At 44.5% G+C, this 10351-nt stretch overlaps 1 long non-coding RNA gene across 2 annotated transcripts; it reads left to right on the plus strand.

Annotated features, from left to right (window-relative positions):
- Positions 1–320: 320 nt before the first annotated feature.
- On the plus strand, positions 321–9911 carry LOC135971459 (uncharacterized). 2 transcript variants are annotated; one of them, XR_012414307.1, is made up of 3 exons: positions 321–573; positions 8979–9084; positions 9489–9911. It is a non-coding gene; the product is annotated as an uncharacterized lncRNA (long non-coding RNA). The 2 variants fall into 2 exon arrangements; XR_012414306.1 differs by lacking the exon at positions 321–573 and adding an exon at positions 7881–8646.
- Positions 9912–10351: the final 440 nt, after the last annotated feature.

Genomic DNA, 10351 nt, shown 5'->3' on the forward strand with positions numbered 1-10351 from the left:
GCAGACCTGAGGGCAAAACCAATCTATTGCCCTGGGTCAAACTATTTTTTCTTTTTAAGTTCCAGGAGTTTTTTTGACTAAAATATAGGGACAATAATTGTACCTAACTTACTGGGTTGTCATAAAGATTACATGAGAAAATGATACAGCATACTTCACACAGTGCCTGACACATAATACACGAGCTATAGTGGCAACTACTAAATATAATTGGTACTAATTCTGCTTATGTTTACCTGCCATTCCAGTTGAGTATTAGGATATCATATTTACCATCCTGACTCTGGACTGCTCATTATTTGGATCTGTGTGGATCCCAGGGTCTGAGAGAGAGAGCCAAGATGAATATGGCCTTCCAACAAGACATACTGACAAGAAACGACTCAGAGTGCCCAGGAGCTTCTCCCTCCTACCAACCCTGCAGCCTGGAATGCTAGCCATACCTCTCCCTGACTGTGCCTAGCACAGCCTTTGAGCTGAGCCGAGCTGAGCCGAGCTGCCTCCCTGGTGATGTCCATAAGAGTGCCACTTATCAGCACCTTGGACAGCATGCAAATGATTCTGCATCTCCAGGTAAGGGAGGTGTCAATTCCTTGACATGAAATAGGGTTGGTGGCAGCAAGAAGGGTTGCAGAAATCTACTTTCCCTGTGACCAAATTCCTAGGGAAATTGCACATACAAGAGAATAAAGCACTCAAACTGAGAATAAAACCTCCCCTACGTCTGGTTTTTATTCTCCACTTCCCACAGAAAGCCCACTGCTTATTAGAAATTTGGGATAGAAAAAAACAAATAAGGATGGTACTCATTCCAAAGAGAGTGATTGGAACCAAGTAGGTGCATTTCACAGGACTGGCTGATTTGCCAGCTCCCTTTCTGCAGCATTGTTACAATTACAGCTATTCTTGGGGATGCAATTCATTACGAACCCCATTATTCTCAAGAATCAGAGAAGAACAAAAATCAAAGGTTTATCATCTGGCTGTGGTATGTAGAACACAGCAGGCTACCTGTTGGGCACATCCAGGTGGCAATCAAAAACCAGAGCTCAGGGACAAATACACATTCCGCTGAGCTCTTCCGTCTACCCAGAAGAAATGATGCTATTTGCATCAGGGAAAGAAGGCTGCTGGCCCTTCTGTCAGCCTCTGAACAATTTTTAGTCATCTGGCCAACAAAGGATGAGCTGCTGCATGTATAAAAGAGGGGCATAGTCACCTTTGCTCCCAGAGCTCAGAGGAAGGAGGACAGTTACTACTATGTGCCAGCATTGTGTTCAACATCTTGTATGTGTAGGAGTGGTGGTATTAAACTCCATTTAGCTGAAGACAAAACTGAGGCTCAGAGAGGTTGTTTAGGATTCTTTCCATGACAGAACCCAATTTTGACTGGCTTAAATGAAAAAAGAGAATACATTAGCTCAAGTAACTCAAAAGTCTAGGGGTAAGTTGGTCTTCAGGTATGGCTGGATAGAGGAACTAAAACATGTCCTGTCAGTCCATCTCTTGCCTTGGCTTTCCTCTGTGTTGCCATCTCCACTACTTCTTCCCCTCTCTCCCTGGCCCTGTATATACACACACACCAACATAGGCTCTTGCTCTTGGTTGCAAGACGGGGACCACAGACTCTTGACCTCATCCATCTAGCCTAGCAACCACAATGGAAAGAGAGATCTTTGCCTTAATGATTCCAACAAAAGTCCCAGGACTTACAACTACTGGCCTGGGGTCAGTGAGGTGGGACAAGCACTGACTTGTGAATCAGGCCATGCCTGATTCAAGGACCCATAGCTGGAGCTGGAGGAAAGCCCACCGCTCCAATATCGCACTGGTTGAGAGATGGAGCAGAGTGATTTCTGCATGAAATTTGACTGGCAGCTTCAAAAGAAGGAGGAAGGGAGACAAGCAGACAACAAAAACCGATGTCCATTATAGCCACCATGCTTACAAGCAGCTGAGTTCTTCCCACAGTCACATGTGTATCACTAGTGCACATTTGGCTTTATCAGGCTTCTGCTCTGGGACCATGCTATACTACTAACAGAGGTAATATTTTATGTTCCCAGTGGGTTCCAAAGAAGACCAGAAAATTATACTAGGTAATTGAGATTACAACCTGATACCTTCTCCAAATCAACCATTTTCCAACCTTGGACTGATTGATAACCAGGAAGAAAGTGATCAGGGTTGTTCTGATGAAAGGACATATAACTTATTATCCTTCCCAAGGAACCCCCGTATAAAAAGTTGTTCCTCTGCTGTATTTAAAGTCTTATGTAATACATTGAATTCAGAAAAAAAAAATGACAAGGAATGAAGGACTATTTAAGCCACTATTCTTGCCATCAGGGAGTAAGGAATAATTTTTTTTCACAATAATAGCAATTGCTAAATGTGTACTAAGTGATTTACACATACAGTTGCTTCATGTAACCTTCACAACAATCCTGTGTGTGTCTAATAGTAAAGTAGCCATTTGATCCGGGCTTGGTGATATTAAGTTGCTTGCCTGGTATCCACAGCTAGCAAATGGCAAACCCAGGATTTGAACTCAGGCATCTCTGATTTGAAATTAGTGTTCTTGAGCACATGCAAAAATCTGCATGAACCCCCATTCTTGCTAGGAGACAAGGTAGTTTCTTGGAAAAGGTAGCATTCGAGTAGTGTATCCATCAGAAACTTTTGGTTGTAAATGACAGATTCCATTCATGCTGGCTAAGCAGAAATATAGGAGTGGTTGTTGTTGTTGTCATCCTGTGTAAGTAAAAGCCCCAAGGAGCGATGGAACTGCAGGCACAGGCTGATTCAGAGTCACGTGATGTCTACTGGGCTCACTCTGTGTCTCTCAGTTCTTCTCTCTTCTGTGGTTAGCTTCATTCTAAGGCAGGTTCTCCCCTCACAGTGGCAAGATTACTACCAGCTTCTTGAGGCTTATATTCTCCTAGCCAAGCCATCTCGGTAGAAAAAGGGCGTCATTATTCCAAGAATCACAATAAAAATTCTAGACTTAGTCTCGCTGAACCAGCTTGAATCATGTGCCCATTCTGGTGGCCAGGGATACACTGATTGGCCATCTCTAGAGTCAGAGGCAGCAGTTCGAATCAACTTTGCTAGAAGCATATAGCATAGATGAGAACAGAGGAAGGTGTTCGTTGATTTGCTATTACCAACAGAAGAGTAAGAGGTGTTAAATTGGTAAAAAACAATTGGTGGCTGCATTATTTATCTACCGTATTCAACAAATCACCCAAAATGTGTAACTTAAAATAACAACCATTTATTTAGCACAGGATTCTGTGGTTGGCATGCATCTGTGAACAGATGCCAGGTCAACTTGGGACTGATTGGTCTAGGGCCCTTAGCTGGGATAGATTGTCTCTGTTTCATAGGTTGTTCAGCCTCCAGCAGGCTAGTCCAGACTTTTTCACACAGTGACAGAAGATTTCCAAGAAAAAAGAATTTAAGCCCTTTTCAGACCTCTGTTTGCATTGTATTTGCCAACATCTCACTGGCCAAAGCAAATCACATGACTAAACCCGAGTCAGAACTGGAGACCATGTCAAGGGGCCATGGATTCAGGGAAGTGAAGAATTTGTGGCCCTGTCTGCAATCAATGACTATGGTCATTTCAAATAGCACTAGAATAATGTCTAGCATATAATAGACCTGCCAGTCAAATAAAATCTTGTCATATAAATGACAAGGTTAGGATAAAGGAAGAGAAAAGACGGCCTTCAGGCAGAAGAGACAGTATCCGCAAAGCCCCAGAAGTGGTAAATACAGGCTTATTTGTATACTGGTGAGTTTCCATGCTATGGTTGAAAAATGGAGTAGAGGAGCGGCGGGGTTTAAGGCATATTAGGGAAGACTAGGGGTGCCGAGCTTAGGATTTGGACTTCTATCCCTATACATTGGGGAACTGTTGAAGGTTTTTGAGAAATGGTGTGATTCGATTAACAAACTTTGGGCAGGGTTTTAAAGGGTAGCTTTTGGCAGATGGCCTTCTTTAAAAGACATAATCTCAGGGAAAGGAAGGGACAACCACATCCTTAAAAGCACAGAGACAGAGCAGCTGCAGAATCTACTCTGCTCCAGCGGGCACCAAACTGGGTTTGAAAGTCATCTTTTCCTTGGCATGTGCCAGATCCTGAGCTTCCTCCTGCCTCCCCAACACTGGGAGGACTTGGAGACACTCTGTATCCTGAGCACCAGGCAAATGCCATTTGTTTGCCTTGACAGTGTGTGTGTGTCCACTCCAACACCTGGGACCAGCTGACTATTGGTCCGAGATGTTTCTTGATGGGTTTTTAATGTGCTAGACCCTCTTTGGGAATAATATTTTTCCATGCAGGTGAGGAGAAAAAAAAAAAATATACACACACACACACACACACACACACACACACACAGATATTTATAAATAAATGTAAATAAATGATATATAATTACATATATGTATATATAAATAAATATAGAGAATAATAGTTCCCATCTACTGCTCTGTTCTGAAATCCAAACCTCCACTCACAGTGGACCTATCATAGCCTTTGCCAGCTCCTCCCATCAGATGCTAGGAAGCAGTTTGTTCTGCAAGCTTCCAAGCAAACACTAAGGGCCCAAGCACCATTTCAAAGTGTCATTTCTTTGTATAGAACCTCTCCAAGCCCAGTCACAAGCCCAGCAGGTTCTGGACATGACTGAGATAGATCATTTTTGTCCTCTTGTTTGCCTAAATGTGTATCTTGTCTCTCAGTAGGAATGCTTTGCTCTGTGGGCTTTTTGTTAGTTTATTTGTATGTGTGTTTTAGCAAATGAAATAAATGCTGACCTGCAGCAAGCAACAGACCCAGAGGCCACATGTTTGTCTTTTGAGAAACAATAAGGCTGGGTGCAGTGGCTCATGCCTATAGTCCCAGCACTTTGGGAGACCAAGACAGGAAAATTACTTAAGCCCAGGAGTTCAAGGTCAGCTGGGCAACATGGTGGAACCCCGTCTCTACAGAAAATACAAAAATAAGCTGGGCATGATGGCATGCACCTGTAGTCCCAGCTTCTCAGACGCTAAGGTGGGAGGATTGCTTGAGCTCGGGAGATCGAGGCTGCAGTGAGCCATCATTGCACTGCACTCCCACCTGAGTGACAGAGTAAGACCCTGTCCAAAAAAAAAAAAAGGCTGGGCGTGGTGGCTCACGCCTGTAATCCCAGCACTTTGGGAGGCCAAGGCAGATGGATCACTTGAGGTCAGGAGTTCAAGACCAGCCTGACCAATATGGTGAAACCCCATCTCTACTAAAATTAGCTGGGCATGGTGGTACATGCCTATAGTCCCAGCTACTCGGGAGGCTGAGGCAGGAGAATCGCTTGAACCCGGGAGGCGGAGGTTGCAGTGAGCCAAGATCACACCACTGCACTCCAGCCTGGGCAACAGAGCAAGACTCTGTCTCAAAAAAAAAAAAAAAAAAAAAAAGAGCAAAACAATAAGCACCATGATCATACACTGAAATGATATCCCACAGTGATCCTCACAATAGCACTGCAGAGTTTATTGTGGTGTAGGCTTCATCCATGACTTCAGCTCACTGAGGCCAGAGGTGGCACCTGCAGCCCCCAGGGGCAGGATTTAGAGCCTGCAGGTGCATGAATTGCTGCAGTTGCTCATTCACACCCAATTTCCACCTACTGATGTCCTCTGAGAGAGAAGGCAAGAACCATAGCATAGTGCAGGATCCTGTTCTAAGTACTTTATATATTTAAACTCATTCAGTCTTCTTGAAGAAATTGAGACATGGATACATTTTGAGACCTGATACAGCTCACACAAGTTGATGGTAATGCTTTTCTTTTTTTCATGATTAAATATTCAAATTTAAAATTGAAGCTAAAAATTAAAATAAGTGAATATTTTAAATAAAATGGGCTTAAATAAATGGAAGACTGTACTATATCTTATTGGAAAGAGCAGTGAACAGCTCAAACAAAAGTCTTTGCATCAGACTTTCAGGACCCCATCCACCCTGTCTGTCCTTTCTACCACTGGAGAACTGCGGTCTCCCTACCTTGCAATCCCCCTGGAGAGGCCCCGCACTATTCCTGTGGCATCACTTCTAACGCAATGCTCATCACCATTTATGTTCCTATCTTCCTCAGTAGAAGTGAGCTTTTCAGCACCTAGCACAGTGCCTGACGCGTAGCAGACACAACACTTGGTTGAAAACAGAAATTTATAAGAGTTCCTGAGTTCAAGCTGGTGCTCATAATTACAGTGACTATGAACAAGTCATTGCCTGCTCCATGCCTCTGTTTCCACATAAGGGAAAACTTTAGACAGTAGGCATCACTGGTTAGTTGCCTGAGTGGTGGTAAACTCAGAAAAGTTGTAGCTATGGAATTCCAGGCTCAGAACCTGAGAACTAGGAGGGCACACCTGCTTGACTGCAGGCAGGAGTGAGCCGTCCCAGCCCACTGCCCATCATCGACAGTGTCTGGAAGTGGAAACCCACCTCTGCACCCTTGCTGCGGTTCTGTGCTGCCACATGCAGCACAAAAGTGTAAATGAGTTAGCAATGGCACTTCCCTGAATCACTGCATCATCCAAAGACTGCAAGGTGGCAGCTGGCATCTTTGGCCACTGCTGTGAATCAGTCTATTGCCCTAGGCACCCAGCTGGCTCTGTCGTGGAAAGACTGGTGAGAGCTGCCTTCCTCCTGCTGTGTGTCTTGGCCAGCAACACTGAGCAGGGAGAGAAAAGTCATCAGTGACACTTGGCTTAGAGCTGATCATATCCCCAACACTGGGGGCTGGGGTTTGGGGTGAACAGAGGGATCATCTGTATTCCTAATGTTTTCATCTGAGATCTTCTGTGCAACGCCATCTGGGTAACCTCCAAACAATTGTGACAGTTCCATATTCTGTGACGCAGGGAAAATTACCAGATTTCTCTGAGCCACAGCCTCCTTATTATAAAATATATATATATATATATGGCCTGAAAGAAAGAAGAATAAGTACCCAAAGTTGTTTTAAGATTCCAAGATGAGAAGCCAGGCATGGTGGCTCACACTTGTAGTCCCAGCACTTTGAAAGGCTGAGGCAGGAGAATCACTTGAGCGCAGGAGTTCAAGACTAGCATGAACAACATGGTAAAACCCCGTTGCTACAAAAAATAAAAAAATTAAAAAAAATAGCTGGGTGTGGTAGCATCGCCTGTAGTCCCAGCTGCCCAGCAGGCTGAAGTGGGAAGATCAATTGTGCCTGGGAGTTCAAGGCTGCAGTGAGCCGTGATCACACCACTGCACTCCAGCCTGGGCAACAAAGCGAGACTCTGTCTTTAAAAAATTAAAATAGGCCAGGCGCGGTGGCTCAAGCCTGTAATCCCAGCACTTTGGGAGGCCGAGGCGGGCGGATCACAAGGTCAGGAGATCGAGACCACAGTGAAACCCCGTCTCTACTAAAAATACAAAAAAAAATTAGCCGGGCGCGGTTGCGGGCGCCTGTAGTCCCAGCTACTCAGGAGGCTGAGGCAGGAGAATGGCGGGAACCCGGGAGGCGGAGCTTGCAGTGAGCCGAGATCGCGCCACTGCACTCCAGCCTGGGCAACAGCGTGAGACTCCGTCTCAAAAAAAAAAAAGAAAAAAAAAAAATTTAAAATAAAAAAGGGTGAAATGTATAATTTCCATCCTCTAAATACCTGAACTTCTGGCTACTTGTTCTCTCTGCAGTTGCTGGCCTGATCTCCCACCTAAAAAGTACTCCCCAGACGCTCCCTATCAGACTGTCCCGTTCTGTTTTCTGTGTAGCAGTTACCATGGTCTAAGCTCTTGCTTAATTGTTTGTTTGTAAGATCTGTGTGTTTGTTTGTTTGCCTGTTTGTTTGTTTTTAGACAGAGTCTCACTCTGTCGCCCAGGCTGGAGTGGAGTGGCACAGTCTTAGCTGACTGCAACATCCGCCTCCCAGGTTCAAGTGTATCTCCTGCCTCAGCCTCCCAAGTAGCTGGGATTACAGATTACTGCCACCATGCCTGACTAATTTTTGTATTTTTAGTAGAGATGGGGTTCTGCCATGTTGGCCAGGCTGGTCTCGAACTCCTGACCTCAAGTGATCTGCCCACCTCGGCCTCCCAAAGATATGTATTTTTAAATACTTATTTAGAATATTAATTAAATTAATTTGCTGCTAAGTTGTGTGCCTCTCCACCACTAGAACCTAAGTTCCATGAGGGTACAGACCTTGCCAGTGTTGGTCTCTGCTGTTCTTCCAGCACCTCGGTCAATGCCTGGCGTGTGGTAGGCGTTTGAAACATAATAGTTGCATAAATGAGTGAGTGAATGAATGAGTATCAACTCATTTTATAAACTCTAAAATATTCTTTAGAAGTTATGGGTTATTATTACTACTAAAGCCAGACCAGAGGCTGCAACTAACTTCCTGTATCTGAGAATACAGAGAGCAATGAGGAGGGTTTCATAAGGAGAATGGGGCTTGGGGGCAAGTAGAGAGTGGTACAAGTGAACAAGGTACCCATGAGTTCAGATGTTCAAGCAACAAGCAAGAAGAGTATATGGAGAAGACTCCTGGGGGACCATGCCAAGTACATAGAGATTCACCCTCACCAAAGTTATCACCATCATGATCATCATGGCTACCAAGTAAGTATCAAATGCTAACTGTCTGCCTGACACCACATTAAGTAAGGAGGGAACCAGTATTTATAGCGAGAAAAGTAACTACTTACTCTTAATATCATCTACACACTTATATGCGTTCACACATGTAACTGTGCATACACACTTATACACACACACCATCTGTCTGAGGTTGAGTTCCTCCAAAAGAAGACTCTGAGACCAAGATCGAGATGCATGTAGTTTACTTGGGAGGTGATCTGGAGAAGACATGGTAAGGGAGTGGCTTAAGAAAGACAGGAAAGGGAAAGGAGCCAGTATTGGGTATATTACCAATACTGTTTGTTTGTTTTTAGATGGTGAGAGGGTGACTGCTGTGAGTACCTGGAGTTCAAATCTTCTGGTTCTACATAGTGTAGAACATGCCTCAGAGTTGCCCCACCCAAGGAAAAGGAAGCTAAGGTACTATATTAGTCCATTTTCATACTGTTATGAAGAAATACCTGAGACTGGGTTGTTTATAAAGTAAAAGAGGTTTAATAGACTCACAGTTTCACATGGCTGGGGAGGCCTCACAATTGTGGTGGAAGGCAAAGAAGGAGCAAAGGCACATCTTACATGGTGGCAGGCAAGAGAGCATGTGCAGGGGAACTACCCTTTATAAAACCATCAGATCTTGTAAGACTTATTCCCTATCACGAGAACAGCATGGGAAAACCTGCCCCCGTGATTCAATTACCTCCCACAGGGTCTCTCCCACGACATGTGGGGTTTATGGGAGCAACAATTCAAGATGAGATTTGGGTGGGGACACAGCCAAACCATATCAGGTACTTATCGACCAACTCCCCTCCATCACCCAACAGAGTCAACACTTGGCATTTCTGTCCAGACCATCTGTAGGCTGCATGAGGTCTTCAGGCAAGAATAATGTCTGCTACCTGCTACACCATTTCATGGGATGGATCTGGACAACTGAAGTCTCGTTTGCTGTGGGACTTGGGTGTACTGTACCTCAAGACATTAAGTGATGGACATAGGACACAAGCTTGGAGGGGGCAAGCTAAAGCTAACTTCCTGTGAGAATGCAGAGAGTGACGAGGAGGGTCTCAGAGGGAGCATGGGGCTTGTCAACAGATAGAGAGTAATAACTCTATGGTAGTCCAGGATAGTCTTTGAAGGGAAACAGAGATGTGTATAAAGAAGTTGATGTAAGTTGCTGTGCACAGCATGGTATAAACTGTCTCTGTCTCCTCAGTAAAATCTGTAATAAAATTTATATTGCTTGTTAAGGTCATGTACTATACTTGAGGGGCGTTGGGGGCAGAGAGAGTTGATCAACTACAAAATCCTGCTTTGGAGCTGATTCAGACTGAACAAAGCAGTGGCATATGGAGACAGCCAACATCTGAGTAACATGCATATTCTCTTTTTTATTCTTTTTTTTTTTTTTTTTTCAGAGACAGGAGCTTGCTCTCTTGCCCAGGCTAGAGTGCAGAGGCACAATCATAGCTCACTAAAACCTTGAATTCAGTGATCTTCCCACCTCAGACTCCCAAGTAGCTGGGATTACAGGCATGCCACCGTGCCCAGCTAATTTTTAAATCTTTTTTAGAGATGGGGTCTCACTATGTTGCCCAGGCTGGTCTTGAACTCCTGACCTCAAGTGATCCTCCCACCTCAACCTCCCATAGTGCTATGATTACAGGTGTGAGCCACCATGCCCAGC

This window comes from Macaca fascicularis, chromosome 6 (genome assembly GCF_037993035.2).
Source record: "Macaca fascicularis isolate 582-1 chromosome 6, T2T-MFA8v1.1".
Classification (NCBI taxonomy): Eukaryota; Metazoa; Chordata; class Mammalia; order Primates; family Cercopithecidae; genus Macaca; species Macaca fascicularis.